General features: G+C 38.8%; 1 pseudogene; it reads right to left on the reverse strand.

The window, feature by feature from the left end:
* Window positions 1–1,538: 1,538 nt before the first annotated feature.
* LOC149210785 (GDP-mannose 3,5-epimerase 2-like) overlaps window positions 1,539–25,782 on the reverse strand; it is a 69,635-nt pseudogene continuing 45,391 nt past the window's right edge.

Genomic DNA, 25,782 nt, shown 5'->3' on the forward strand with positions numbered 1-25,782 from the left:
GTAGAGAAGAAAATATAAACATTTGTGGGACAGTGTGATTGTTGGAGTAGTTACCTTGTTGAGTTTGATATTATCTAGCTAGTTGATATAAGTTTTGACGGCATTGTAGGTTGGGCTAAGAAAGCCAGATTAAAAACCCATAGGAGCTCCTTCACCCTAAGGTATCATGGCTTTACTCGGAGGAAAAATTGACTGCTGAATCATACAATTTGGCAGTGAATCGCTACTCAATGAGGACATTAACTTGAACAGAGATAAACATTTGTGATTATATTTGTGTTATGTTTTTATTATATTATTATATTCAATTATATGAATGCAGTCCATAACATATGAATTTTGTAACTGGATTAATTAATTGTATAAAGTACTCGAATATTCACATTTAAATCTTTTCCAAGTACAAGCGATATGAATTATACAATTGTATTTGCATGCAAGCTCTGTTATCATTGTTGTTAAAAGATGAACTGGAATCATCGTTAGAAATATGATAGGTTGAATAAAGGAGATTTTATTAAGGGAAGACTGTGTGGGTGCATTACAAACACTACCATACCTTGTACTTTGGAAGTGTAAAACCAGCAAAATGTATAGTAAAATAGAGTAGAGGAATAAAATCACTTTTAGCCACACAATGAGTACACAACGCCTAGATCATATGCGAGAGAATTGTGATGTAATTATGATCTATTTAATGAGAACGAGCAAATGTGACTCTGTTTTCGAAGGGGTGTCCTTTGTTGCATCCATAGGGAAGCTTAAATCCCTCGAACAGTCTAATGGGTTTTTAGTAAAGCACGTGATAGCACTAAAGAAAGTGGGAATGGGGACTTGGGATTGCATCCCAAATAATGATGTGGAAGAGGATGAGACAGTGAGCGAAGAAAATGGTTTAGTCATAATGATGTGCAAGAGGATAAGACAGTGAGCGAAGAAAATGGTTTAGTCAAAATGGATGTTGTGGAAGAGTGGTGCACATAAGCTTACCACGCTCTTTATCTGTTTTTTCTTCCCATCATTATGGTGAGTGTTTCATTTTGTTTACAACTTCTGATATATTGATTATGTTTAAGCATTTTTGTTTAGAATAGTAAAGTGGTGTACTAGGTACATCCTTGATTTTTCCAATGCGGTTTGCGGTAGATGTTAAATGTTACTTTCGTTGATGAATTGGAAATATAGTAGTTAATTAAAGTACTTATTAAAGAGATATGATACTCATGTACATGGGTTATAATTATATAATAGGAAAAAATTAGTATTATCGTAATTTTTTATTTATCATTTTTTATAGTCATTTATACTAGCTTAGCCATATAAATTAAATGACTGGAAAATACTGATATCATATATCTCATATTGCCCAAAAAAATCATAAAAATTAACTAAAACATAACTTTATTTTAAATTATTTTAAGCATAATTACATTAAAAAAACATATAACAAGAAAAACATAGTAAAGCAATACTAACTAATAAGAGTTTAGTGCCACAAATAAAAATTAAATATGACATTTTTTATTGTATTGAAAAATAAAAATAGCACAACTACCTTTTAGATAAATTTCAACTTTCCGTTTAAATTAAATCCCTACCATCCATCTAAAAATTATTAATAATTACATTAAAATTCTCAAAACCCTATTACCATTCCCAGATAAACAATAGAGAAAATTGAAAATTCCCAGATAAACAATAGAGAAAATTGAAAATTGCAGTCTCCAACTGCTAACCATCTTGCGAGCCTTATAAAAAAATGACTTATTATTTATCCCCTTAACCAGAGATCTAGGTTTTGGTCTTCATTCCTTTCCATCAGCAGCACGAAGAGAACCTAGTTGAACAGGGGCTTGAGTGCCAACCACCTTGGAAGACCCATAGATGGAGAGATCAATTCCCTGAGCCTTTTCCTTCTCAATTTGTTCCTTGATCCAGAAATATGTAATTTTCAAGCCATCCTGCCAAAAGCAAAAGGAAACAAATGTGACTCTGCATCTTTCTTTCGATGCACAAGGGAAAATACATTGCAAGGAGTTTAACAATCTGAAAATCTAATGGCTAGAACCTTACCTTCAACTTCATGGTTGGCGCCTAGCCTAGCTTTTCCTTAATCAATGTATTGTCAGAATTCTGACCACGTACACCCTCTGGCCCAAGAATGTGATGTATTGGCAACATTTTATTCTCAAAGCTTGACACCATTTCAGCCATCTCATTCATGCTGACCATTTCATCACTGCCAATATTCACTGGCTCTCTGAAGTCTGATTTAGTCAACCTGGCATATCAAAATAAAGATTTCTGAGAAGAAACAAAGATGAATCTGAATAAACAGGTAGCGAGAATTAGATCCAAAACTGAATTTCAAAAGCCATTCCAAGTTTTGGTACCTTAAGACACCCTCCACACATTCGTCAATGAATGTAAAGGATCGTGTTTGCTCACCATCTCCCCACATTTCAAATCTAACAGTAGACGTGATTGTCTTCCTACAAAAGGCAGCAGAAGCCTTCTCACGGCCACCTGCAGTGGCAAATGAGTTTATCAACAAAGGGAACATAAATATGAGCATCCTACAATCATTACAATTTTCATAACTTACCCTTCCATGTGCCAAAAGGACCATAAATGTTGTGGAAACGTCCTATCCGGAATTCTATACCAAAGTCCTTGGTGTAGTGTGTGCACAATTCTTCCGTGGCAAGCTTTTCCAAGCCATAGGCATCTTGAGGCTACAGAGCAATCAAATCATTAGTCTCTAAACAGTTTAAGTGAAAATGAGCTTTAACAGCTTAATCCAGCATAAGACGATTCTTGTATCTGGGGAAGCAGGCTGGATCTAACAATTGTAGTACATGAATCACAAGCTAGTAACTAACAAATCAGTTCCTATGATAAACCAGGTCCTATGGAGTTACATCACTTCTCCAAGTTACAGAGGCCCCGATATATCTAGAGTGTACCACTGGCAAATCAGAGTGTCCTACTTCAGAGGTGTACTCTTACAGTAACCTTCTGAATTTTCAATTAGCTAAACATTCAAAAGTAACCTTGAAATCAGTCAAGACTACCGTAAACGCTTTTCATCAAACATCCAGCCTCTTCCTAAACAAATTTCAGTACTCAGCTCTTACATTTCCGGCCTCTTCCTAAACAAATTTCTGTACACAGCTACCACATTTCCAGCCTCTTCTTAAACAAATTTCAGTATCAGCTCTCACATTTCCTTTTGACCCAAAATGCTATGGGAAATAGCACCGAATAGCATTACCAGAGTATTAAAGCAATATATGGCTACATACCTTAGCTGGCCAAGCATCAGACTCCTTCAAGCTCACATTGGTCTCCAATTGTTTGAATTCGGGATAAATGCATGCACTAGAAGCATAGAAAAACCTGCAGAGAAACAAATAGATTATAACAAAATATGCCATGTCGAGCGACGGAACAAATTGTGACCATGAGAGTAAAATGGTTATGTTTTTTGAAGAAATAATTTGATGTTAGGTCGGACTAAAATATATTATCTGCACTACCGATTGCATTGTAATTTCAAGTTTCAATAATAAGATTCTGATTCTATGGAGAGCATTAAAAGGAATTAAATTATTTGAAGTGTACATAGTCTTGTATTCTAGAATAGTGCTTTTGCACTTCTAAGAAGAATTACAACAAATACACAGGTAGAAACACCAACAAACGTGAGACAAAGCTCACACAACTTAATGAATTCATTTGCTCAATTACATCACACTTATATAGGAAACTCACTCACCTAATCTACCTGAATATGTGCAACCAATTCCTAATTACACCCTCTCGTTCAACCACTCACAACTAATTCTATTTCTGCATTATTCTCACATCCTCCCTTAATGGAGAAATGGATTTTCTACAATACCTAACTGACTTCTAAAAACTTCAAATTTGATTTTACCAAGGGGCTTAGTAAATATATCAGCCACATTATCCTTGGTGTTACAAAATATCAATCCAATTTCATTTGACTCAATTTTCTCACGTACAAAGTGGTACTGTAACTCAACATGTTTTTTTCTAGCATGGTAAACTGGATTATGTGCTAATTTGATAGCACTCTGATTATCACAATTGATACATGTTGAACCACTTTGCGCTTCTTCAAGATCTGCAAGAATTCTCCGCAACCAAATAGCTTCACAAGTGGTTAATAGCTTCGACACTTCAAATATTGATAATTCAAATCAAATACAGTGACAAAAGTACAATCAACTATCTAAAAGAGGAAGACTTTACAATACTCTTTTTCTTGACTCAAAACGACAGTCATGACACTTTTGAATCAAAATACGACAATTCAATTAAGCTACTCTTGACAAAGGAGGACTTTAAATGATGAAAAATACATAAAAAAACATTCACAATTCCTCATCAATGGAGGCTGAATAATGTAAAGGAAGAAGGCTTCAACAATGATATACTGATCATATGCAGCAAAACTATTGAATAGAGCTAAAAACAATGAAGAAAAAAGCAAATTCTAGAGAGGGAAACAGTCTCGTTCAATCATCACACCTGTCCTTAAGGGAAACAAGGATGCATCTCACTTGCAACACACGGGAGGTGTGATGCATCCAGACTGCTAGTTAGAGACAGTGCGATGGACCAAGGAACAAAACTAAGCTTGGTTTTTACTCACAATTTGCAGCTAAGTTCAGTGATTTAGGTTGAGCTTATGATGGATAGTAACAACAAAGTATAGGGGTATGATCTTATGAGGCTAATGAGCTACCACCAGGGCACATAGGATGTTTGCAAGTTAGATGCTCAGTTCATAAACCAACTCGGAGATTGGCTGAAGTAGCGTTGATCTACTTTGCACTTGCATAGCAAGTGCAGTTCGAAGGCTAGCTGGCTTAACTTCAGGCTCTGTCTACAGTTTATAAAGAAAAAAACAGTAACAAACAATCAAACTATTCACTCCCCAGTGGAGTCGCCATTTTGTTTCCCGGAAAACTAGTGTCTATTTGATCTGCTAGTCTCACTAAGACAGGTAGCTATCTTAGAAACAAACAATTCAAAGTAACTTGTGTTTCCCTTTATGGATGATAGATAAGAGAGAAGCAGAGAGCACCAACCTCAATATTTCACTTGGCGCCTTGATTGTTTCCTCTCTCCTTTGATAGAGCTTGCCACTCCTTTCTCACTTGTCCCGCTTTAAAGAACACTTGTAGAGACAAAGCAATAGAAAACCATCAAAGCATAGAGATCTATAATACCATAAACAATGCAGAATCAGAAGTACATTAACCATACAATTGCATTCACCATTACAATATTTACAAGTACACAAGTATATGGAGGAAAACTCAAATAACTTTATTGATAGTAGAAGTAGAAGAGAGGATTACAACCCAGCTGTCTGATCTAGCATCATCCTCCCAGCATGAAAGCCCTCTTCACCTCATGAAAAGCAAGATCACCCAACAATGCAATGTCTCAAAGAGAAACCAACAACACTTCCTTACAAATTACAAAATTCCAGCCTCTGGATCTCTAGGATGAGGGATCCATTTATAGATATTTATAGAGGGGTGAGTCAGCTTCTGGGTTTTTGATTAGTGTCATTTCACTGATAGTTCTTGGTTCCACTTGGAGATTTCATGATCTCTTACTCATCCTTGGGCGAATTCAGAGAGGCAAGTGTCATATGAGAAGTTTCTAGAAGATTCTTTGGGTTTCCACTTAGCAAACTGTCTCTACCATATGTCTACTCTCGCCCATCTCACCCTATAGAAGGCTCTTTCAATATGCATCGCACCTAGCTAGTGTAACAACCAGTATGCATCACACCCTTAGCACTAATTAGTCTGTATGGTCCAGTTCTGACCAATTATGAGTGGTTTTTCAGGGAGAACTTCTGGGAAATTATGTAATTAGTTGAACTTGATCTTTTAGGGTGTGGAACAACATTTTTATGGGTTTAAGAGCCCTTGGATTATCGACATATGTGATTGGGGTTGCAATGCCCAAATATGTCTATAACGAAGTGTCGCACTTGTTGCTTACACTGCCAGTCCCCCTCAAGAATTACATAGTTTTGTTGCATAGCTCCAGCAACTTATTGCCAGTTCCCTCAAGGAATTTTGCAGTTTTTGCTGCCAAGCTCCCAGAAATGGACTGCCAGTTACCCTCAGGAATAACGCAGTTTTTGCTACCAAGCTCCCCCTGCTTTCTTATTCCAGAATATCTTTCCTTCCCAGCGTTTCTGCAACCCAGACCGTTCCTCTCAAAAACTGTGTAGTTTTGTCCTCTAGCTGAGCCAGACCCCGTGGACAGTCACTGTCGATCCAGATTTCCCATCTTCATCACCTAGTGACTCTTGTGTAGTTTTCATTAGCAGTGCCCAAAGCCTCCATCCCAGCTCACAACCTTGTCTCCTCTCCCAGTCACTTGCATTCAAAACGATCATGTATCATGGTAGACTAGGAGTTTTTTAGATTTGATGTCATCTCGTCATGAGTGACTGCAGATATAGGTACACAAACAAACATGACACGATGACGGATGGGATGAACGAAGTGAGCACATGCAGAAGGATAGGTTAGCCAATGAAAGAACAAACAATGCATACAAAGAGATGTGCTCATGAACAGATGATCATGCAAAGATGTGTTCGCGGATGGACAGATGAGCAAACATGCAAAATATGTTCATGGACGGACGGACGGACAAACATGCACTTTTTGCGAACAGATGAACCTGTCATGTCTTCCAACATACAAGCAAGGAGCAATGTGCGAATCAAACATCAAGCGAACCCAACGACCATCGAAGACTCCGCGCATATTACCATTGAGATGTAAAGCTGTGACATGCCATGAGGACATCCATTACCCAGCAACACTGCAACTTGACATGCACACCAGTAGCATCATGAATGTACTAGCACTGTCATGTCAAGTCATGTCATCCACATCTTTACTGTGGCAATATGGTCAATCAATGTAGTGTAACATGGAAGTCCAAGAGACTCACTTGTTGTATTAGGGTCATGTAAAGTTGAAAAGTCACGGAGGACAAACAGTCATGAGGGTAGTCGAATAGCCACAAGGATCAGTTTCACCCTTGGCTATAAATACCCCCTCATTTGTTCATGCAAAAGACTTTTCACCTTAGCTCCTCCCGCATAGCCTTGAGAGTCTGTAATATTTTCTTTGGGGAGTAAGTAGTGGCTCCAATGCCCCGCACGCAGGGCTAGTGATGTATGGTGTAATGATGTGTCTTGGAAATTTAGCTTAATTCAAAATCCTGCTAACAGGCCAACACGTTTTCACACATGTATTGTAATTGTTGTAAGACTAATCTTGAACACTTGTAATGCATGTTGCTTTAACCTGTGTTTAAGACTCGAACTAATTCACTTGTTGTAATACATATATGTTAATGGAAATGTGTTTTATATGTTGTTAACATTGTCTCACCCATGTAGACTACTCTCCCAGACATCAGATAAACCATTCACATAAAACTTTCTATAGCAACCGTTGTACTCGCGGGGAATAATCTACTGAATGTTATACGTGTTATCTTCCGTTGTGTGTTGTGACTGCCGCACCCGTGTGGATTGTTCTGACAAAAGTTTTTCACATCCTATTGTGTTATGTGTTCCTAACAGAGTTGGGACTTCTCCCAACTGACTTGGGACTCACTCCCACCCTCTCCCTCTACAGTGAAAGAACCATAGATGCAAGAGACACTTACAATCACCAGTCACACGAACCTCACTTCTCGTAAGACAATGCTGACCACTCTCTTATGCTGACAAGCAAGAGTTGAGGAAAATATTTAAGATAGTGGCAACCAGGCCATCATACCTGATGGGACTCCCACACCAAATGGTGTGAGGTCTAGTTGGGACTTCATAGCGGGGTGGTCCCCTGAATGTTGGCGGGTTCGGCACCGTCAACATTTTGGCGCTAGAAGGAGGGCCAGATGACAAGTTGAGCCTGTACATTGTGGTTGAATCTCTTACCCAATGAATAATACAAAATTCGTGCTCCCGGGGTGTCTCTCTCATTTCTCCCTTAATCGGTTATCAATCCCCGGTGAGCTTCTCGATCACTTGTCCTTGCTAAAGTTTGACAGTAAGGACAATACGTCCGTAACCGAGCACATTTCTAATTTTCTTCATTTTTGTGAATCTCATGAAATCGATAGTGATGAGCTTGTTTGCATACTCTTCTTCATCACCCTTGAAGGTCATGCTAATTAGTGTTGTCATAGCCTGCCACCTGCTTCCGTCCATTCCCTTCTCACTTTCCTCAAGGAGGTCCATCAAGCCTTCGATGAGTGTGACCACCAAGATGTGTATGAAAGAATCTCTCTTTTAAGAATGAATCTTGGAGAATCAGTTGAGGACTTTGCTACCCGCTTCCTTCACCTATGTCGCAACATTCCTGAATGGTTTGTTGACCTTAACTTCATGAGCCAAGATCTGAAATGCTTGGTTCATGTCTCCCGAAATAGTGAATCTCCTAATTTTCCTTCTTCCTCGACTCTTGCAGATCACGAGCCATCTCATGTCTTAAAGAGGGTACCCCCTCGTAGCAACCGCAAATCTAAGAAATTTGTGTAGCGGGTACCCCCTCGCAGCGAATACAAACATGAGAAATATGCACAACATATTCCCAACCAATTTGCTCGGCTGTCTCCCGCCCCAATGGAGGAAATTCCAGAATGGTTCAGAAAGCCTATGGCAAAAACTCATCCCTCCATTCTACAAGAGGACATCACAGTTCATAACCCAAGTCTTGAGCCTAATCTGCATCTCCACCATCCTCCATCATCTACAAGCCATGACTCCTTGCACCATGACTCGCTTGAGCGATCTGCTTCACAAGCTAGTTGCGTGCACTCTCTTGATTCTCAGGCTGCTGGCTCAAGTTGCAGTCATGTGCAAGGTAGTCTCATCATACAAACGGAGGAGCAGGATGGTGAAGACATAATCAATTCATCTCAAAACATTGAGCCTCCACTCTTTATCGATTCTCGATCCGCGAATCTTGGTGAAACATCATGCACAATCAATTCTTTCGAATAACCTCCAATCTCGGGCTATCATCACTCCCACGCTTCCGTATGTTGCGATGAACGCCCAAGCACATCATATGATCTATTTTTATCTCGTGTACACTCTAACTCAGATATGGAATGCGCACCAGTCAAAGCAGACATCCATAATCGCACCAGTCAAAGCAGACATCCATAATGAAGCTTCATTTACACCTCACTTGCCCGTGTCTCCTATCATTCTCAGTGCATCAACATGTGTCGGAGATATTCCACATTCTCTTACTTCTTCATCCCATGAGTTATCTCCTTGATCGACACAAGGCAATGAGGTTGTCCACGATGAAAATAGTCTCAACACATGGGACTCTTCCCACTCATCATCATCTTGTGCGTTGCATGAAGACAGATCGTCAACTCAGCTTGCTGAAAATTTTGATGAAGCCTATGACAGAGATGGTTGTCATCCTGACCTCATGACTCTGGTAAGCCCGCCCAACCAAATCAATTCTCGTTTCTCATGCAAAATCTATATATTTGGATTGGTTGCACTTGACGTGGATCCCTGTGTAAAGAATATTTACTATTCCGAGTGTGATATCCAAAATTTCAGATTTTCGCTAATGATTGAATCCACGAGTCCATTAAAACATGTCTATCTTCATGCACCCCTCTTACATCTAATTCCGATTGGGAGTGTCCATCCCTCATTCAATCATGGGAAAACGAAGTTGATCATCTCAAAGACTATATTTATCTGGAATCATACTTATCATATGTTCTCTCTCGTAATCAGCGCCTTAGTCGTTTTTCAAATTTCGCACATGAAATCTTCCCACTCATCACATCAGCAATATCCCTGTGTGATGATGAGCACACAACTTATTGCACGAATCAAGTTACTCTCATTTCACCACACCCCAACCAATTTCACACATTCACAGTGCTGGCATCCTTTCCACATTTCTGTGATTACCATGATGCCTACGCACTTTTTCACCAGTTGCAGGCGGGTGTTCTATCATGTTTAGCAGAAAGCGAATTTGGTTCCCGCATTCAGAGTGTTCACACGATTGTTCAAAAAATTTCTTTGTTCGTGTCAAACTGGGAATCTGCCATCTCAATCGACTGGTATGGTTTTTCTTCTACCTTGGGTGGTTGTCATGCAGTTTATCATTTTCCCAACATTACATCCAATGACGGTTGCTTCACACACTATGATTTTCACTGTGTAATTTTTAGATCTCTGTCAAGCAAGTGAGGCACCTCGGCCTACATTGATGGCTATGGCAGGCCCTCACTTTCTTGACATGACTAATGAGAATGACCAAATCTATCTATCTGTATCAGATTCCCATCGTGATCCCCTCTCTCGAATCAGGAATCCATCTTCTCAAAGATCATGAATCTTTCAAAATGTCCATCACGAATTTTATGATCCAATCGCTGAATGGTTGGAACAATCTTACTTGGCGAGTTGTGTTGCAAGTAACAAACTTCAGTCCTTCCTCATACTCGCTAAGAAACTTGGTGCAGAACAACACACACTTGCAAGAGGCCTCCAAGGTTTGTTGAAAAACGGTAGTCACGGAAGAGGTAAGCGTGTGTGTTGGGTGGTTGTGACACATTCTTCCACCCATAGGCAAAACCTTCTCTCTCGTGTGCAAGTTTTTCATGTTTTTTCATTTTCTGTTGCACATTATTTTTTATCTATTTTAATCGCTCGTATCTTTGTGACTGTAGGTCAGGTACGCCTATGGTGGCTTCACTGGAAATTTCATTTCACCTAACCCTCAAGTCAGTTTCATATGTTTCCTTGTCTATTTCAACATTTACTATTTTTAGCAGTTTTTCGGGTTGTGAACTTCTAGAGCAGTTTTGACCCCCTAAACAATGTTTTTTCGAGGTCCACTACAGGCCCATTACCATAAGCAGGGGCCTGCAGCGAAACCTGTAGTACTCGGAGAGAGCTTTCCAACAAGGTATTGTACACACCAAAAGGAGATAATATGAGCAAGTTATGACCTCAGGAAGTTGACTGCCCAAGTAACCCCAACAGGGCCCACAAACTCTTGGTGTTAGATCTCCTAGGGTTAGGGTTTTGGTTATTTTGGGGTTTCTCATGTTTTTCAATAATTAATAGGCCCTTGAGCCTCATTGTAACACATTTCAGAGGTATGTAGCTACCACATCCCTTCTCAGATATAAGCTACCATCGCCCGAGATATCTTATTTCCATTCTGTTTGTAAGCATAGTTCAATATTTTTCTATTAATGAAATGAAGTGTTTTTCTGCTACATCTTTGTATTTATGATTATACCTGTAATTTGTTGCGTTCATGTTTAAGTTCGGATCACCAAATTCCTAAGTTGTTCTCCCTAACCTATCGATTTAGTGCTTAATCTAAATTGATGAGACTTTTTGAAAGAAACTTGTTGTCCATGCAAGAGAAAGTATATTTTGTGCATTTTCCTCAGAGATCCCTTCCATTATCTTCCATGATCTTCCATCCAAGGTGATTTCATCTATGTGCTTATTTTGGGCCCTGGTTATTGGAATCTATGTATGAAGTTACCATTGCCATCATTACAAAACATATAATAGAATTGCATGATGAAAGGCTAGTGTGAGCCTATGGTGAAATGCGAAATTGTTGATATTATGTAAGGATAACCAAGATGACTATCAGGGCAAACCATGGCTAGTTTTCAACATTGACTAGAGGAAGTTGTAAACTTAACACCCTATTGTTGTGCCATGTATTAAGCCAAGGGTATTCCACTCTAAGAATTGCCATAGAACAAATAGGAGACCAAATTTTTCTTGCCTGCACTAGAAAAATGGAGGGAAAGGGAAATTGTTGAGGCACTACATTACATAGAAGTGGATTCCTCTCCTAGTGTGCATTGAGATGTGGAGAAGAAAATATAAACTATTTCGGGGACAATGTAATCATTAGAGTAGTTATCTTGTTTGGTTTGATATTATCTTCCTAGCCGATATACGTTTTGGGGGCATTGTGCGTTGGGCTAAGAAAGGCATATTAAAGGCCAATAGGAGTTCTTCAGCCTAGGGTATCATGGCATTACTTAGAGGAAAAATTAACTATTGATTCATACAATTTGGCAGTCGTTATCGAGAAATCTAGTGTCCACTCGGAGCTGCTAGTCCCACTAAGACTGGCAGCTATCTTAGAAACAAACAAACTAAAACTACTTTCGCTTTCCTTATGAGAAGTAGATAAGAGGGGAACAAAGAACACCAACCTTAGTCTTGCGCTTGGTTCCTTGCTTGGTTCCTCTCCCTTTCGATAGATCCTTGCCACTTTTCCTTCGTCTACCCAGCTTCAAAGAGCACCTGTGGAATCAAAGCAACATAATACTATCGAAGAACAGAGATATATAATCATAAACAATATAGGACCAGATATATATTTACCACACAAATGCATATATCATCAAACATACAAGAATGTGGAGGAAAACTTGAATAGCTTTATTAATATCAAGAATAGCAAAGAGGATTACAACCAATTGTTCTGACCCAACGTCATCCTCCCAGCACGAAAGCCCTTCTTCACCTCATGAAAAGCTTAGATCACCCAACACTATGATATTCCACCAAGAAACCAACAACACTTCCTTACAAGATACAAAATTCCAGCCTCTAGATCTCTAGGATGAGGGATCCATATGTAGATGATTGCAGGGGGGTGAGTTAGCTTTTGGGTGTCCTCTCTCTGATAGTTCTTGATTCCACTTGGAGATTGATGATCTCTTACTCATCCCTGGGTGAATTCAGAGAGGCAAGTGTCACAGGAGAAGTTTCTAGAAGATTCCATGACGATCTACCTTGCAAACTGTCTCTGCCATTTGTCTACTCTCACCCATCGCACCCTACAGAAGGGATTTATAGTATGCATCGCACCATTTACACTGGGCAGGTGAGATGCATCGCACCCTCTGCACTGGGTAGTCTGTATGGCCCAGCTTTGACCAGTTCTGAGCAGTTTTCTGTGGAGAACTTCTGGGAGATGATGTAATCAGCTGACCTTGTTCCTTTAGGGTGTGAAGCAACACTTTTAGGGACTTAGGAGCCCTTGGTTTATGGACATGTATGATTGGGGTTGAAGTGCCCAAAAAGGTCTATAATAGTTTCCCCTTAAAGCATGAGGTCGTTAATCTTTTGATGTCAGGTGAAATGCTTTATCATGAGGATCCGAAGTTTTTCTCGAGCTGGAAGACGACCTGTAATAAGATACAATACAATACATTATCTTTATAATATTTTTCATGATCTAGCTGAGGCGGGCATTCCCATGCTCAGCTTTATAAATTCATTTTCATGTACATAAGACAAACAACCGTCTGTGTGGTAGAATGATGATTCTGATAGAGCCATCATCCTTTAATTCAGATGATCATCTGTGCAGCAATGATGTACATTTGATGTCTTTATTTTCTTGAATATATCGCAGCCCGGATGGATGAAACTAGATCCGGGGTCTTCAAACTCGTCCAATCTTCACTTGGAATACAAGTCGATCCATGTGAAATATGTTATGGAGTCGAACATGGAAACACATCCCCTAATTACCAGCCAATGATGTAAGTTGTTAACAGGTGCGAGAGGAATCACTGATAATGATGATGACCCTCAAGGTACTACAGTACAATTCGTGTGGTGTGAAAAAGGGACTTGGCGTCGAACACCACGCAAAATCTTTCGGTCGAAGGCCATTGATGTAAACCTGTCGCCGGAAGTGAGAAACTTGCCATTGAGGCATGCAAGCTTCAAAGTATTGAAAGGGTTGTCCCTAAGTCGACTTCTTGGATAATGAACTGATGTAGACAAGAAGCAACCTGTCGTAAGAGGGCCTTAATGAATCCCACATCTACGACACAAAACGGAGTAAATGATTTTAGAGGCGAAAACAATCTGATGATACAGGGTTCAGGGTGGCGGTCATGAAAGAATGGAGCGTGAATGTATTGCAGCAGATGAGACACAGGTGAATTCTTTGAGCGACTTCTCTTGAACATATTGGTGACACTGACATGGATTGGTAGCGTTAACCCCAAATATGGATGGTGCGATGGACCAATGGTGATATGGCCGGTGAATGGAATAACCCAACCCAACTCTTGTGTGGAGTGAAAGTGTCATGTTCAAGAGCGACTTGCTACCAATAAAGTTTCTTCAAGTTTTCTTCCCAATTTTTCCCCAGTCATTGCTGACTAGTACCTCTTTATTTTTATCAAGATTGAGGAGGATAACATATGCTTGTTCTATAATTTTCCCTTCGAGCAAACCCGTCGCTATGTTTTAACTAGCCTAGCAACAGTGAAACTTGTTCTTTTCTATATGGACAAGTTTGTCGCTAGTTGGTTTTAACGAGTTTAACGACAAAGATAACTCGGTCCTTTTCAATTTTAGAGAGTCTGAAAGGGACGTAAAGGAAACTCCAATAATCCTTTTTCGTCATATAATCCCATAAGTTTGAAAAAGAATAAAATAATACGAAAGGGATGAATTTTTGGTAATTTTAACGAGCCAAAAAAAACAAGCGCTCGATCTTTTTGTGTAATAATCCCTCAGGTCCAAAAAGATTAAAATCTAGTGGAGGGATAGCACTCCCGGTAGCTTTAATGAGCTGGAAAGGCCAACTGCTCGACAATCTTTTCATATTTTACGAGTCAAATGAAAAGAGCTTAAAGGAGACTCGTTTTTTTGAGGAACGAGTGATAATTTCAGGTAGCAGTTGATTCTAGGTAAGGTTTGGAATTTTCCAATCACGACAGTGTCACAAGGATGGCTAACAGGATCACTCTTCGCAGCTGTTCCTCAAAAGGGGTAAACAATCAAACGGAGGTGAATGATCAGCTAAAATAGAGTGGAGGTGATGGTAAGAACATGACCAGGGCTCAAAAGCTGATGATAATGCATTCACAATGGTTATTTACCGGGGATTGGTTCATTTTTTAATGAGCTTAAACTCTAGGGGAACGTTTTCTCATTGCTAAGGTTTAATTCTTAAAAAGCTTGAACTTCGCATAAAAACTACTCATGCCAGTCGTATAATAAGGATGTCTCATCGATAGGTTCATTTTTTAGGGAGCTTGCACCGTTCGAAACTTTTCTCCGAATCCTTTCATTATGAAAGTTAGGAACGACCAATCCTACGAGTTTAAAGGGTTGAGAAACTACAAACTAAGAAAATAAATGGTCGCTCTTTACCTTCATGCGAAAAGGTTTGCATGCCCCCAGGGATAGCGAAGTAGAGTTTCCAGGTTACCATATGAAAGCTCTCGCATTCAAGATTGCTCCATCTGCGTTGCTGACAAAACACTTCCTTGGCAATGTATATCGAAATAGACAAAGGTGAGTGGCGGAGTCGCCTCCACTCACATAACTTTGATGAGGGAATATTATTCCAGTCTAATCCCATTTTCCCAAATGGACGGGTGTGTCAGACTAGTCATATATCCTCCACGGAAACCTATCCTATACCCAAGGTTTTCCTACCGAAACAAACCAGGGTGCATGCCCCCTGGGTTTTAGTCATGTCCCCCCGAATTACTCACGCTCTTCAGGTGGACAAATCGGAGATTGATGAGACATTCCTTGCGTGAAAAGACCCGTTAGGGATGGCAATTGACTATTAGCTATGTGTGAGTCGGGGAACGAAAGCTGGTCTACGAGCTGGACCACTTGGCCTTCATGTGGAAAACACATTACTCTAAAGAGTGAGGAGACAATGGCTCCCATGATATAAATATAGTCGTGCCCAAGGAGTAGATTATAATCTAGAGGTCCCTGGACTACCATTACGTTCATATAAACGGTTTTCCTTCTCAAGGTTATGGGCACATTGGGAAGGATCCCTAACAGTCAGCTGGTTCCCTTGTCGAAGCCTGTCAGATTTCTCATCTCAGGCAGAAGCGATGGCAAACCAAGCACTTTCCAAGCAGTTGAGGAAAGGATACTCACAGAAGCCCCTTCATCTATGATGGTACTGACCATGATCATTTTGTAAGCTTGTACAATGATTCGAAATGGTACACTAACCGATAAACGGGGTCTACCTAGTAGACTCCAATCGAAGGAAACGACTAGGTTGCTTGGAGGTGGGACCAAATAGACGGCCGGATATGACTCTGACGAACTTCCTTCTTGCGGTAAAGGAATGGGTAGATTGCCCCCATGTTCGTCGGAGTCTGTGTTTACAAAAAGAATTTGAATGGTGTTGTTCTCATTCTCTTCGGTGATTGTATCATCTGAAGATGGACCTTCCGAAGACAAGACCAGGTCGACTACCGCCTCAACCTTTTGACTTTCGTCTGGTATGGATTCAGCGGGTTTATCTTCAATGATAGATGCTTCAACCGACCATAATGGCGTGTCAGTCAGATTTTCAACTAGTGATGGACTCGGCAAGAGTTTCTTGTATCCAGGAGGAAGCTGTAGCGGTGAAGCAGGACAATTATCCAAGACTCTTTTAGCTTCATCTAGGAAGGGACAATGGTGGATGACGTGATCGCCTTCACACAGTTTACAAGGAAATTTACATTTCCTTTTCTGTCCAAATGCTTCGCTTTCACTAGTTGATGGTGTACTTTCAACATGATCTTCAGAGGTTGATGACACTGGATTGTGTAAACGAGGAGACCAGTCCCTTAAGATTCGAGGGATGCAAGGACAATCTCGATGATAATGGTCTCCTTTGCAAATGACACATGGAGATTTAGGCTTGGATGGTGCAGTGTGCGGAGTTTCACTAAACAATTCCCGGTTACCCCTTTTCGCCTTTGGCTCCTTCTTCTTCTTCTCTTTCTTCTCCTTCCCCTTCTTCTCCTTCTTAGTTACTTGACTTTTGGCTTTACCAACTTTATCAAGCGAAGAGGAAGGAGGAGAGGGACAATTGGATGAGGTAGAAGGTTCGGGGGTAGCTTTAGTATCATCCAGTTGCTAACTCGATTGTTCAGGTATCACAATGTTCTGAACGATGGAGGTCGAGAAGAGCCATATTGGCAAGCCAATCGTCAATCCTGGAAGTGATAATGTGGCCATATGAGGTGCACCACATCTCCGCAAGAGGAGAAAGGACTAGAATTTCCTCCAAGGGGAAATCCTTGGTTGGTGGACTCCATTTTTCTCAACCTAAGACCAACGCGGGAATGGTGATATTATTCCGTTTAAAATAAATTTTAGACGCTTTGACACAACTTGTTTTTTCAATTTTTAAGAGTTGAGAAAAAACAAAAGATGACTCTAGTCGCCTTCGATTTTTAATGAGCCTGAAGTGACAAGTGCTCAGATGGACCTTTTCCTTTAAGGTGTCTGAAAAGGAATGAAAGATACTACTCTGGAAATCTAGACAGAGGGATTACCAAACCAATCGCAAAACTGCAAAATGCTTTTTACAGTACGACAGTCAATCTTCCCGAATGTTGTGTTCAGTGCATTGCGATCGATAGGGCGGCAGACATGGCTTCCTATGGATAAAGGATATAGCCTATTGTGGAATCCCAATATATACTCAACGGTACGTGGGAGCACAATTCCGTACTGGCACTTGTCGTCTCAAAGAGGAGGAATCACCCAACCAACAATAAACGCAATAGTTACTAGGATTTATGACGCCGGAATGTGTCTCTATCCTAGACTTCTAAATGTTGTGCGTTAGGTTCCAAAGCGTTTTTATGTTCACTAAATATATTTTACAGTTGATATTTCTTAAGAAATTTTCCTTTCAGGTTCACCGCGTGATGTAGATATACAATTCCTAAAATGCAATCTAAGATGATAAACAATAGTTTAATATTCTTTCTGTAATGAAAATCCTAGCTACTAAAGAAAGAGGGATGGAATTCTTTCAACATAGAGCAGAGAGCACACACTAGATGCACTGTCCTAAATCAAACCAACAAGCAGTCTAAATGAAAATGCACATGCATGTATTTTTTTTCAGCTTTCTTAATGTGTGAATGACAAGAAGAATGCTAAGTACAACTCTGAATTATCTTTTCAAAGCGACAGTACTAACAAGTTTCTCTTCAAAAACGAAAGGAAGATAATGACGACACTTTGCTATTTTGAATTGAAAATTGCTTTCGACACTTGAAAAACTACTAATTCAAATCAAATACAAGAGTAACTGTATAATCGAACATCAAGAACAATAGAATTCTTTTCTTTGACTAAAAACGACACTTGCGACACTTCCAAATCAAAAGACGACAACTTGATTATGCTACTTCTTTGTAAAAGAGAACTGAAAATGGTGCACAATACATAAAAACGTTCACAATTATTTGTACTATGGAGGCAGAATCATGCAAAAGAAGGGAGTTTCTACAGTGGTATACTAATCACAGACAGCAAAAATCTTGAATAAAGCTAAAGAGACTGAACATAGAAACCAAAATCTGAGAGCAGTAGAGGTCTTGTCTGATTCCCAAGAGGAGAAAGTGCGATGGTCCAGGGACGAAACTTCAACTTGGTTCCGGGTCACAGTTTGCAGCTTAGTTCAGGGATTTAGGCCGAGCTAATGATAGTCAGTAAATAGAAATCACAGGGGCTGATCTAATGAGGTTACTAGAGCCACCACTAGGGAAATTAGGATGTTTGCAAATCGATTGTTCAATTTATAAACAAAACCCAGAGATAGACTGAAGCAGCATTGATCTACTTTGGACTTGCATAGCAAATGTAGTTCGAAGGCTAGCTGGCTTAACTTCAGGCTCCGTCTGTAAGTTTATAAAACAAACAAATATAGACAAGCAAACAACCTATTCGCTCCCCAGTGGAGTTGCCATTTTTTTATCGGGAAATCTAGTGTTGACTCGGAGCTGCTAGTCCCACTAAGACTAGTAGCTATCTTAGAAACAAATAAACTAAAACTACTTTCGCTTTCCTTTATGAGAAGCAGATAAGAGGGGAACAAAGGACACCAACCTCAGTCTTGCGCTTGGTTCCTTGCTTGGTTCCTCTCCCTTCCAACAGATCCTTGCCGCTTTTCCTTCATCTACCGAGCTTCAAAGAGCACCTGTGGAATCAAAGCAACATAATACTATCGAAGAATGGAGATCTACAATCATAAACAATATAGGACTAGATATATATTGACCACACAAATGCATATATCATCAAACATACAAGAAAGTGGAGGAAAACTTGAATAGCTTTATTAATATCAAGAATAGCAAAGAGGATTACAACCAATTGTTCTGACCCAGCGTCATCCTCCCAGCATGAAATCCCTTCTTCACCTCATGAAAAGCTTAGATCACCCAACACTATGATATTCCACCAAGAAACCAACAGCACTTCCTTACAAGATACAAAATTCCAGCCTCTGGACCTCTGGGATGAGGGATCCATATATAAATGATTGCAGGGGGGCGAGTCAGCTTCTGGGATTTTGATTAGTGTCCTCTCTTTGGTAGTTCTTGATTCCAATTGGAGATTGATGATCTCTTACTCATCCCTGGGCGAATTCAGAGAGGCAAGTGTCACAGGAGAAGTTTCTGGAAGATTCCATGACAATCCACCTTGCAAATTGTCTCTGCCATTTGTCTACTCTCGCCCATCGCACCCTACAAAAGGGCTTTCCGGTATGCATCGCACCCTTTACACTGGGTAGGTGAGATGCATCACACCCTTTGCACTGGGCAGTCTGTATGGCCCAGCTTTGACTAGTTCTGAGAAATTTTCTGTGGAGAACTTCTGGGAGATGATGTAATCAGCTGACCTTGTTCCTTTAGGGTGTGAAGCAACACTTTTAGGGACTTAGGAGCCCTTGGTTTATGGACATGTATGATTGGGTTTGCAGTGCCTAAAAATGTCTATAATAGCATTGAGTCGCTACCCAATGAGGACATTCACTTGAACACAAATAAGCACTTATGATTCTATTTATGTTGAATGCTTTTATTATCAATTACATAAATGCAATCCACAATATATGAATTTTGTAACTGGATTAATTAATTATATAAATGACTGGAATATGCACATTTTGTTGGCATTATGATACAGGTGTTGTCCTTGATGGCAACTCACTCAAATGAATGATCACAGTACAACAGGTTAACAACAAAGAATTACATATCAGATTACAAATAATGACGAAAGAAAGGTATACACAGGTTCACTTTGACCAAGGTGTGTATACTCGCAGATTCACTGAACACAATTAGCATATACGTAAACGTGCACTTTCACAGAAGGAAAATCGCGTATATCTTGAAAAACTAAGTTTTTGGTCCAAGGTATTTGGTCCATGGTATTTTGATCGATGGTATTGGTCCAAGGTATTTGGTCCGAGGTATTGACCTTAGGTATTTGGTCCTAAGTGGTTTTGGTCCATGGTATTAAGAAAGGCCTAAAACTATAAAAGGAGGAGAAGATCATTAAGCCAGGTGTGCAAGTATCGAATATCTGATGAAGTGTGAGATCTAGTATGCAGGTTATTGGCTTATGGTATTGTGCTTGATCTGAACCAAGGAGGAACCTCAATGGTTGGTGAAGGATAAGATCTAATGATGGATCGGGATCTTAAGGCCTGAAATGAATTAGCATTATGTGGTTTGATCATGTATAGTCTAGACCTGAATACTGACGCATGTGTTGTTCTATAAATATTATGATTTGGGTATAACTTAAGTCTGGAATAGTTGCAAAATTATGAATTAATATTTGCAGATGTGTACGTTGGTTGGCTTTGATAAAAGCGCGTATACACGCAAGTTCGACACATGGAAGTAGTGTATACCTCATAAAGTATGTTTTAATTGTCTCTGTTTTCTGTTGTGGAATTCTGGGTTCTGGTTTGGATTCTAGTGACTGTATTCTGGTGATAGTATTCTGAATGATCAGATTGACTGCCAAAGTGATTGATTGATTCAGTTATGGGTGATTCAGAAAGTGATGTTTGAGTTTCAGTGATTGGTTGATGTAGATTTATTTGATGATTGAATTGCAGTTATAATGTTGTTGATGGATCCAGTATGAAAATTTATGAAACGTGGTCCAAGGAGGAAAAAAGAAGGTCGTAGCCTTATGTAGGTCGCAACCTACGTACTAGTAAACATATCAACTAGTACAAAATTTAGGGAGTTGTAGCTCCCTTCCAGTAGAAGCTGGAGAATGAGAGAAAGTTATAACCTTCTGCAAGTAGAAGCCTACGTACTGGTATAAGTTTGCACCAGTACAAAATTGTAAACAAATTTTCTTATTATTAAAAGAAGACAGAGACGATAGCAATAGGTGGTTTTCACCCACATTGGGTTTACACCTTATATCCTGATGTTCATGTGTGTTTCTTATGTGTGATGCTTTATTATGCTTTTAATGCACTGTCTAATAAATCTCTGACATACTGGTTAAATTTCAATGCATGATAAATTGGGTAAATCAAAAGTTCTCTGCATATACGTTGGTTGCTTTAAGTACAGTCGTGTATACACGCTAGTTCACTTAGATGAAGTAGCGTATACAAATATGTTTGGGAAATTAAATTATTGATCTGATAATACTGATTCACCCCCTCCCCCCTCAGTATTATTTCCAACAATTGGTAGGTCCTTCAGAAGAAGCTTGATCGCTTGAAGGGAGATCCATCATCATGAGTAATCAAGAAAGTGTGGGATCCATCAGACCGCCAATCTTTGATGGGAGCAACTTTGTTTATTGGAAGATAAGAACCACAACCTATCTACAATCACTTGGAATGGATGTCTGGGAAATCGTGGAAGGAGGATATACATTTCCATCAGCAATTCCTACAGATATGGCAGGTAAAAAGCAATATGAAACCAATGCCAGGGCTGTCAATACATTATTGGGAAGTCTATCGCAATCAGAGTTTGTCAAAGTTATGCAGCTCAAATCAGCCAAAGAAATATGGGACAAAATCGTTCTTAGCTACGAAGGAGACTCTAAGGTAAAACCTGCTAAACTGAAAACTCTCAGAATTTAATATTAAACTCTTAAGATGTACAATGATGAAGGTATAATTAGTTACTTCTAAAATATAGATGAGGTTGTTAATTGTATGAAGAATCTGGGTGAAGAAATAAAGGTAGTTACCTTAGTTGAGAAAGTTTTAAGACCCTTGTCTGCTAAATTTGAATCAAAAGTATCTGCCATAGAAGAAAAACAGGATTTACAGACTGTTACTATGACACAACTTCACGAAATCTTAAATACCTTTGAGATGAAAAAAGGAGGCCCATCAAATATGAGACGCATTTAAAACTTCAGCAAAAGGAAAGGAAGAACTCAATGAATCAGGATATATTTAAGAAGAAGAAGTTGAAGTAAACTTTGTTAAGAAGCTTCAACATGGTTTCGAAATATTTAGAGGTAAACTACCTTTCAAATGTTTTTCTTGTGGTAGAGTCGGTCATTATGCTGCCAAATGTCCTCATAAAGATAAATATGATAAAGGGAAGGAATCTGAAAAATGGAATAGAAAACAAAATGTAAGTAAAAAGAGTTAATATACTAATGAAGATAGTGATGGTTTATCAAATAGTGATGAAGATGAAAATAGTAATGACTATAAAATTCTAATGGCTTATGACGATGATAATTTTGGGATGCTTTAGAAGAAGATGACCTTCATGAATAAATCTCTAAACTCAAAATCTGTTTAGAAGAAAAGAATATGATTATAGATACCTTGACATACCAACTTGCTGAAAGAGAAAAAAACAATGAAAAACTAAAATATCAAATTGTGGGTCTAAGAAAGGATCTTAAGAAAACAAAATCTCTCAATCTTAGATTTGCTAAAGGATCAGAAACCTTAAATGAAATTATCAAAGTGAAATGTTCTCCTTTGATAAAGACAGGTCTTGGATATACTGAAGAAGCATCTCAATCACAGAAGCCATCAACCTCCACTAAAAGCTATCTTGATGCAACAAAGAACAGTGGACAATATGACAATCGTCAGCAAAGGCATAATGCAGATCACCAGGTAAATCAGGCTCAATTTTCTTCAAGGATGAACAGAAGCCACAATCAACCTCTGGGAATTCATACTCAATTTGCTTCAAAGATGAATATCAATAGAAACTACAATCACTAGATCAATAGATTCAATAATTGCAGGAACTTCTTTAACGGTCAATGTTTCTCATGTCATACTTTTGGACGCAAAGCTGCTCAATGTGTTGCTTAAAAAACCATCATGACTAGAGAAGCACGAAATCAAAGGAATGTGACAGGGATCAAGAAAAGTTCCTATAATAACTTTTCTCTTCTTGAAAATGAAATAGAATGCTCAATCTGTAACAATTTTGGCCATGAAGAATCTGAATGCAGGAGAAAATTTCGGCCAACATCTCGAAAGGAACAAACTCCATTAAATCCAAAGATATGGAGAAGGAAAGAACCTCAAATAGAAAAATGCGGTATAGCCTTGTATGCAAAAGGACAAGAAAATTAGTGGTACATTTATAGTGGATTCTCAAAACACATGATAGGGGACAAAGAAAAACTTCAGTCATATAATGTCTTAGAAAAGGAAAAGAATGTCTCATTTGGAAACGACACTCCTGCTGTCATAAAAGGTAAAGGCTCTATTTTCTTAAGAGAAAAAGTTAAAGTTGGGAATGTTATGTATGTAGACGGTCTAAAGCATAACCTGTTGAGTGGCAGTCAAATGTGTGATCAAGGAAATGAAGTGGTGTTTCGATCAAACGGATGTGTTGTTTGTGAGCTTGATTCACGAGAAACCATGATCAAAGGTACAAGAACTCCATACAAATTATACATATTCAACGGAGGACAACAACAGTGTTATCTAAGAAAAAATGATGAAAACTGGCTATGGCATAGAAGATTGGGACATCTAAGCTTTTATCAAATAATAAAAGCATGCAGATTCCAGGCTGTTCGTGATCTTCCAGATATCAGCATTCCTGAAAATACAATATGCAAACCATGTCAATTCGGTAAGCAAACCATATCTCACTTCATTGAAAAAGAAGGGTCGGCTAGTAAGCCTCTTAAACTTGTTCATACTGCTTTATGTGGACTATCAAGGAAAAAGTCACCTCGTGGAGAAGAATACTTTATTTTGTTCATTGATGATTTTCCCAGAATGTGTTGGATAGGTCTTCTAAAGCATAAAGATGAATCATTTGAAAAGTTAAAAGTCTTCAAAGCTTTGGTTGAAAATGAATCAGATCGCAAAATCAAATGCCTCAGATCTAATCGAGGAGGGGAATTTACCTCGAATGAATTCTTTGACTTTTGTGAACAACATGGAATAAAAAGGCAGTTCTCCACCGCAAGGACTCCTCAGCAAAATGGAGTGGTAGAAAGAATGAACAGAACTATTCAACAAATGGCTCGAGCTGTGTTAGATGAATCTGGAACTCCTACAACCTTTCGGGGTGAAGCTGCATTCGCCGCCATAACTATACCCAACCAAACAAATGTTCGGGTAAACAACACTCAAACTCCACATGAACTTTGGTATGGTAAGACTCCTACGGTAAAATACATTAAAGTTTTTGGAAGCAAATGTTATATCAAAAGGACTGATGAAAAACTTGGTAAGTTTGAGCCTAGAACAGATGAAAGTATTCTTCTTGGTTACTCTTCCCGAAGTAAAGGATATAAATGTTATAATAAAAGACTTGGAAAAATTGTTGAAAGTATTGATGTTGTAGTTTATGAAGCATGAAAAAATCCTAAACAGATAAAAACCGAAGATTATGATAATGAAGAAGATGGGGATTATTTTCCCACATCAAATCACAATGATTCTTAAGAAGAAACCAGTGAAACACCAGAAGAAGAGATAATGGTAGAAGAAAAGAATCCCTCCAGGTATGTTCAGAAAAATCATCCAGAAACTCAAATTTTAGGCGAAAAAGAGGCAGGTGTACAGACAAAAAGAACTATTACAGAAACCTCAATCTATCTAGCATTACTATCCTCTTCCAAACCTCAAAATGTATATGGAGCTTGCAAATATGAATGTTGGGTCAAGGCCATGAATGAAGAAATTGAGCAAATTGAAAAGAATAATACTTGGGAATCAGTTCCTAGACCTCATGATAAGAATATCATAGGAACTAAATGGATATTAAAAAACAATCTAAATGAAAATGGAGAAGTTATTAGAAACAAGGCCATACTTGTTTGTAAAGGATATGCTCAACAAGAAGGTATAGATTTTGAAGAAACTTTTTCTCCTGTTGCTAGACTTGAAGCCATAAAGATTTTTTTTACTCTTTCTAGTTTTTAGAAATTCAAAGTATACCAAATGGATGTAAAATTTGTCTTCCTTAATGGAGACTTAGAAGAAGAAGTCTATATTGAACAACCAGAAGGATTCATTCTTGGAAATGAACTTGTATGGAGACTCAGAAAGGCTCTATATGGTCTAAAACAGGCACTAAGGGCTTGGTATTACCGTCTTGACAAATATCTCCACCAACAGCATTTTTCAAAGGGGTCAGCAATTAGCAATCTATATACAAAGATTGACACTGATAAATTGCTAATAATTGTTGTTTATGTTGATGATATCATTTTTGGTAGCAATGAAGAATCCACGAGTGATAATTTTGCTTTAGTAATGCAGTAAGAATTTGAAATGTCATTGCTTGGTTAGCTTACTTATTTTCTTGGTCTACAAGTTCAACAAAATAAAGATGGTATTTTTCTTTCACAAACCAAATATGTCAAACAAATCTTGAAAA

Source organism: Pinus tabuliformis, chromosome 1_2 (genome assembly GCF_031772625.1).
Source record: "Pinus tabuliformis cultivar Carrire ecotype Pingquan chromosome 1_2, CPIR1, whole genome shotgun sequence".
Classification (NCBI taxonomy): domain Eukaryota; kingdom Viridiplantae; phylum Streptophyta; class Pinopsida; order Pinales; family Pinaceae; genus Pinus; species Pinus tabuliformis.